The sequence below is a fragment of the Dreissena polymorpha genome, chromosome 9 (assembly GCF_020536995.1).
Source record: "Dreissena polymorpha isolate Duluth1 chromosome 9, UMN_Dpol_1.0, whole genome shotgun sequence".
Taxonomy (NCBI): Eukaryota; Metazoa; Mollusca; class Bivalvia; order Myida; family Dreissenidae; genus Dreissena; species Dreissena polymorpha.
Window position 1 is genome coordinate 15,158,789 of NC_068363.1, and position 7,930 is coordinate 15,166,718.

Sequence of the window (7,930 nt, forward strand, 5' to 3'; positions counted from 1 at the left end):
AATCAGAACATTTGTGGAACATGGCTTAGTTCTAAAACTGTTCCAATAATATTCAAGAACATTTTTAGAATATTTCAAGGACAAAATAAATTCAATGAATTTGTAGAAAAGTAGTTCTACAAACCCATTTTTAAAATTCTTTAAGAAGCAGTTAGTTCTACAAAAGTTCTAATGGGAAAAAAACAACATATAGAACCAATATAGAACCAAGGTCTACAATTGTTCTACACTTGTTCTACATATTGAAAAATAAATATGTGACAGGGTGATATGATATTACCTCCCTTTAAAATGTTCTTCTTAGATTTAATTATACTTATTGTTTATATATATGTTGGGTTGACCATATAATCTTATTTTCTAATTGTGTATTATTTGAAGTATATATTGTAGTTAATAAAGTTTATATATTTTCTTATATAAACTTTATTTAATAATGTAAGGTCTGGTTTTCAGGTCGGACCTCAAAGACCTCATGAAGAGGCCAGTAGGACCTGTAAATAAATCTGATTTAAAAAAAAAAGTAAGTTCTGGTCAACTTTCCACCAGGTTGGGCAAAATAATTCCCGATGAACAGTTCTCTGCTACAAGTTCTGAGTGGAACAAGTCCTAGAATGATCAAGGACATCTTAGAACTGTTCTAAAACATTTGTGACAGACTTATCTGAAGCAAACTTTGGAACTGTTCTAAAACATTATTGAATTGTACTGGAACATACCGAATAGAACTGTTCTGTAAATACTGAAGATGTGTTAGAATATTAAGGAACAGTTGTTAAATGTTACACGAGACAAATTTCTAGAACAATTGTTCTAAAAACAGTTATGGAAATTTATTACATGAACAAATCTGGGATATTTATAGAACAATGGTTCAATATTTGTTCTAGAACAAACCGTCAGAACTGTTTTAGAACATTTGTTCTATTATTTTTCTAATTTAATGTTCAACAACTGCTCTCAAATGATTTTAGAACATTAAAAGGATGATTCCAGAACACTTTTAGTAATTTGTTCAGGACATTTATACAAATTTTATAGAAACAGGTATAAAACGTTTTGCAGGGGAGGAGCTTGCTCATGCTTCGTGATACAAAACCACTGTCAACAGAGAGAATTATTATGGGATGGAAAACTGTTTGTTCCGTCCACTGTCGTACATAACAACTGATAGTGATAGGAAGAAGTTATTTTATCAATATTTGGGGAAAAGTATTGGAATTGTGAGATGTATATTGAATAAATAAACATGCTCGACTTACCGGGGGGGTGCCGCAATGACGAAATGTGTTTCAAAGCGGGATTACTTATCCACCACATTTAAAAGCCGGATTACACGTAAAACGCAGCGCTATTCAGGCTTGCAAAACCACGATTTTAAAATAGCGGGAGGGGTACATTATTATTTTTTAAATGTGTTTGGGGGTTGGGGTATTATTGGTGGATGGAATGTTTGACATAATTTAAAAAAAATAAAGTAATAAAAATATTTTATTTTTTAAAAGCATGTTTTAAAAAAAATTGGGGGGGGGGGGGCCAGGGCCAAGGGGGGAGGTTGAGTGGAGAGGTGGTTATAGTGTGGGGGTGGTCATATATTAGGTGATACTTAAAAAAAAAGACAAAAAGGAAAAAAACAATTTTTTTTGGGGGGGTGGGGGGTGATGGGTGATTCTGGGCGGCGTGGGGGATGGTTGGGTGGAGTGTATTGTGGTATACAAGGTAAAGGTTGTTTTGTGAAAGCATGAATCAAATATGATCATAAATAAAGAAGTTCTGGCAATTTTTGAAGGTATTCATAGTTGACTGGAGAGTCAAGGTAATTTTATGGCAAGGTAAAATTAAACTTGCCTGTACAGTAACGTCATAATAGTAAGAAAGTATATTAATCTTTAAAGCAATAGCCTTGATACTTTAGAAAATAAGGGCTGTTTGTTTGTAAACATGCATGCCCCCAATATGGGCTCTCCGTTGTAGTGACAGCCATTGTGTGAATATTTTTTGTCACTGTGACCTTGACCTTTGACCTAGTGACCTGAAAATCGATGGGAGTCATCTGTGAGTCATGATCAATCTACCTATCAGATTTCATGATCCTAGCCCTAAGCGTTCTTGAGTTATCATCTGGAATCCATTTACTATTTCAGGTCACCGTAACCTTGACCTTTGACCTAGTGACCTGAAAATCGATAGGGGTCATGTGCGAGTCATGATCTATCTACATATCAAGTTTCATGATCCTAGGAATAAGCGTTCTTCAGTTATCATCCGGAAACCATTTTACTAGTTCGGGTCACCGTGAACTTGACCATTGACCTAGTGACCTCAAAATCGATAGGTGTCATCTGCGAGTCATGATCCATGTACCTATGAAGTTCATGATCCTAGGCATAAGCCTTCTTGAGTTATCATCCGGAAACCATATTACTATTTCGGGTCACCATGACCTTGACCTTTGACTAGTGAGCTCAAAATCAATAGGAGTCATCTGCAAGTAATGATCAATGTAACTATGAAGTTTCATGATCATAGCTATTAGCGTTCTTGAGTTATCATCCAGAAACCATTTTACTATTTCAGGTCACCTGGACCTGACCTTTGATATAGTGATTTGAAAATCAATAGGGGTCAACTGCGAGTCATGATCAATGTACCTATCAAGTTTCGTGAACGTAGGCAAAAGTGTTCTTGAGTTATCATCCAGAAACCATTTTACTATTTCGGGTAACCGTGACCTTGACCTTTGACCTAGCGACCTGAAAATAAATAGGGGTCATCTGTGAGTCATGATCAATGCACCTATGAAGTTTAATGATCCTAGACATAAGCGTTCTTGAGTTTTCATCCGGAACCATTTTACTATTTTGGGTCACCGTGACCTTTGACCTAGTGAACTGAAAATCAATAGGGGTCATCTGTCAAGCCATTATCAATGTACGTACGAAGTTTCATGATCCTAAGCATAAGCGTTCGTGAGTTATCATCCGGAAACCATGTTACTATTTCGGGTCACTGTGACCTTGACCTTTGACCTAGTGACCTGAAAATCAATAGGGGTCATCTGTGAGTCATGATCAACTATACCTATCAAGTTTCATGATCCTAGGCCTAAGCGTTCTTGAGTTATCATCCTGAAATCATTTTACTATTTAGGGTCACTTTGACCTGACCTTGACCTAGTGACCTGAAAATAAATAGGGGTAATCTGCGAGTCATGATCAATTTGCCTATGACGTTTCATGGTACTAGGCCTAAGTGTTTTTTTGATTTATCATCCGGAGGACCATTTTACTATTTTGGGTCACGTGACCATGACCTTTGACCTAGTGACCTCAAAATCAATAGGTTGTCATTTGCGAGTCATGATCAATGTACCTATGCAAGTTTCATGGATTCCCTAGGCCCTAGCGTTGAGTTATCATCCAGAAACCACCTGGTGGACGGGACCGACCGACCGACAGACCGACATGAGCAAAGCAAATTATACCACCTCTTCTTCGAAGGGGGGCATAATAAATAGCACACTTGACCAGTACAGTCCCCCCTAATGATAGCTGTGAGTGTTCCACGTCGCGAAAGCAATTAGCTATTATGCTTCAGGAGTAAAGTGGACCCCAAACAACAAACTTAAAGAAAATTTTCAATTTTTCTTACTATAAAGGGGCCATAATTCTGTCAAAATGCCAGTCAGAGTTACATAACTTTGCCTGCACAGTCCCCGAATGATAGTTAGTAAGTGTCGCAAGTATGAAAGCAATAGTTTGATACTGTAGGAATAAAGTGGACCTAAACACAAAACTTAACAAAATTTTCAATTTTTAAGTATAAATAGGGCACATAATTCTGTCAAAATGCACGCCAGAGTTATCTAACTTTGTGTTAACAGTCCCCTCATGATAGTTAGTTAGTGTACCAAGTTTGAATGCAATAGGTTTAATAGTTAGGGAATAAAATGACCTTAACACAAAACGTAACCAAATTTTCAATTTTTTAAGTATAAAAAAGGCACATAATTGTGTCAAAATGCACACCAGAGTTATCAAACTTTGCCAGCCCAGTCCCCGCATGATAGTAAGTAAGTGTTCCAAGTATGAAAGCAATATGTATGATACTTTAGGGGTAAAGTGGACCAAAACACAAAACCTAACCAAATTTTCAAGTATAAAGGGCCAATAATTATGTCAAAATGCCAGTCAGAGTTACATAACTTTGCCTGCAACGTTCCCTTACGATAGTTAGTAAGTGTTGCAAGTATGAAAGCAATGGCTTTTGATACTTTAAGAAAAAAGTGGACCTAAAACACAAAACTGAATGAAAATTTCAATTTTCTAAGTATAAAAAGGGCACATAATTATGTAAAAATGCCAGTCAGAGTTACATAACTTTGCATGCACAGTCCCCTTACGATAGTTAGTAAGTGTCGCAAGTATGAAAGCAATGGCTTTGATACTTTAGGAAAAAAGTGGACCTTAATACAAAACTTAACCAAATTATCAATTTTCTAAGTACAAAAAGGGCACATAATTCCGTCAAAATGCCAGTCAGAGCTACCTAAGTTTTGCTGCTCAGTCCCCTTACGATAGTTAGTAAGTGATGCAAGTATGAAAGCAATAGCTTTGATACTTTAGTAAAAAAGTGGATTTATAACACAAAACTTAACAAAAAATTTCAATTTTCAAGTATAAAAAGGGCACATAATTCTGTCAAAATGCAAGCCAGAATTATGTAACTTTGTCTGCCCAGTCCCCTCATGATAGTAAGTAAGTGTACCAAGTTTGAATGCAATAGCATTGATACTTTATGAGAAAAGTGTACCTAAACGAAAAACTTAACCGGACGCCGACGCCAACGCCAACGCCGACGCCGACGCCAAGGTGATGACAATAGCTCATAATTTTTTTCAAAAAATAGATGAGCTAATAAAATGGACCTAAACACAAAACTTAACCAAAATTTTCAATTTTCTAAGTATAAAAAGGGCACATAATTCTGTCAAAATGCATGCCAGAGTTATCTTACTTTGCCTGCCCAGTCCCCTCATGATAGTAAGTAAGTGTACCAAGTTTGAATGCAATAGCATTGATACTTACTGAGAAAAGTGGAACTAAACGCAAAACTTAACCAAAATTTTCAATTTTTAAGTATAAAAAGGGCACATAATTCTGTCAAAATGCACGCCAGAGTTATCTAACTTTGCCTGCCCAGTCCCCTCATGATAGTAAGTAAGTGTACCAAGTTTGAATGCAATAGCATTGATACTTTCTGAGAAAAGTGGACCTAAACGCAAAACTTAACCGGACGCCGACGCCAACGCCAACGCCAACGCCAACGCCACGCCAACGCCGACGCCAAGGTGATGACAATAGCTCATAATTTTTTTTCAAAAAATAGATGAGCTAAAAATAAGCAATTTTGGCCACATATATTTGACCTCTGACCTTGAAGGATGACCTTGACCTTTCACCACTCAAAATGTGCAGCTCCATGAGATACACATGCATACCAAATATCAAGTTGCTATCTTGAATATTGAAAAAATTATTGAGAATGTCAAAGTTGGAGCAAACAGACAAACAGACCAACAGACAGACAGGGCAAAAACAATATGTCCCCAACTATAGTGGGTGGGGGACATAAAAAGTTATGGCCAATGTTAAAGTTTTCGGACGGACAGACGCCATATATTGTACATTTGACCTTGAAGGATGACCTTCACCTTTCAACACTCAAAATGTTTAGCTCCATGAGATACACATGCATGCCAAATATCAAGTTGCTATCTTCAATATTGAAAAAGTTATGGCCAATGTTAAAGTTTTCGGACGGACAGACACCATAAATTTGACATTTGACCTTGAAGGATGACCATGACCTTTCACCACTCAAAATGTTCAGCTCCATGAGATACACATGCATGCCAAATATCAAGTTGCTATCTTAAAAGTGAAAAAGTTATGGCCAATGTTAAAGTTTTTTTCAGACGGACAGACAGACTGACGCAGACTGACGGACATACTGACGGACATTTCAACTGCTATATGCCACCCTACCGGGGGCATACAAATTATTGTTTTGGGGTGGGGGGTGGGGGGGGGTATAGTGTGAGGGTGTGGTGGTCATTTATTAGATGATCTTTAATTAAAAAAATAAAATAATGGGGGGATTGAGGAGGGATTCGGGGGGGGGGGATTCGGGGGGGGGATTCGGGGGGGGCGTGGGGGATGGTTTGGGTGGAGTTAATAGTGGTATGTCAGGAAAGAGTTGTTTTGTCAAAGTATCAATCGAATCTAATCATAAATAAAAAAGTAATGCCAATTTTAGCAAAATTTAAGGTAAAATTCAACTTGCCAGGTAACGTACTCTCATGATAGCATGAAAGTATTTGAAGTTTAAAAGCAATAGCCTTGATACTTTAGAAGTAAAGTGGATCTAAACACAAAATGTAACCATAAATTCAAAGTTATTAAGTCAAAAAGGGCCATAATTCCGTAAAAATGACAGCCAGAGTTATGCAACTTGTCCTTTACTGTCCCCTTATGATAGTTTGCGAGTGTTCCAAGTATGAAAGCAATATCTATGATACTTTAGGGGTTAAGTGGACCAAAACACAAAACTTAACCAAATGTTCAAGTATCAAGGGCCCACAATTCCGTCAAAAGGCCAGTCAGAGTTACATAACTTTGCCTGTACAGTCCCCTTACAATAGTTAGTAAGTGTTGCAAGTATGAAAGCAATAGCTTTGATACTTCAGGAAAAAAATGGACCTAAACACAAAACGTAACCAAAATTAAAAATTTTCTAAGTATAAAAAGGGCACATAATTTTGTCAAAATGAAAGCCAGAGTTATCTTACTTTGCCTGCCCAGTCCCCTTATGATAGTTAGTAAGTGTACCAATTTTGAATGCAATAGCATTGATACTTTATGAGAAGTGGACCTAAACGCAAAACTAAACCAGACGCCGACGCCAAGGTGATGACGATTGCTCATATTTATTTTTTTTAAAAATAGATGAGCTAACAATAACTATTTTAACAGCACTTGTTTAATTTGAAAATTACTGTCTCATAACTTACGTTACTAATAGAGATTGAGTAAAACAGCAAAATAAGTAATAGATAACAATTGTTTATTTAGTATTTACTCTTTTCTTTAAGACTGAGATGAATATTTGTCCTGTCCATATTGGAGTCAATACCCCTTTATTGTAATATTAAGGGAGTACCAAACTTTTCACCAAATTCTTACCAAAAGCCACATTAAGCATTTTAATTTAATCAATACACGCATAACGATTATAAAATTCGAAGTACACAATCAATACTTCTCTGTGTTCTATCTATATTTAAAAAACAATTTATCATTGCTTTACCCTTTAAAACGATTGCAAGGTTATCATGACTCTAACAAGTGCTGTCACCATAGGATGACTTATGCCCCCTATAAACGCTTGGTAGAAGTTATGAGGTTTTTGTCGAAACCTAAACGCAGATTTCAAAACCTAAATGCGGACCCTAAGTTCAAGGTCAAAGTCACAGGGGTCAAAATTTGTGTGCGTATGGACAGGCCTTGTCCATATACACATGCATGCCAAATATGAAATTGCTATCTGAAGCAACATAGAAGTTATGAGCATTTTTTTAAATCTAAACGCAAAGTGTGACGGACAGACGAACAGACAGTCCGATCACTATATGCCCTCCTTTGAGGGCATAACAATGTCTTAGAATATCAAAATAAATCAGAAAGCCACATAAACTAGAGAGCAGACACCATGCTAAATCCTTGAAATGAACTAAGTGACCCCGTGACCTAGTTTTTGACCCGGCATGACTCATATTCGAACTTGACCTAGATATTGTCTTGATACAACTTCTGACCAAGTTTGGTAAAGATCAGATGAAAACTACTTCAATTAAAGAGCGGACACCATG

The 7,930-nt window shown here is 36.8% G+C and overlaps 1 protein-coding gene across 9 annotated transcripts in view; it reads left to right on the forward strand.

Annotated features, from left to right (window-relative positions):
* LOC127843579 (carbonic anhydrase-like) overlaps positions 1 to 7,930 on the forward strand; it is a 207,181-nt gene that overhangs the window by 81,393 nt on the left and 117,858 nt on the right. The gene's annotated exons all lie outside the window — the stretch shown is intronic.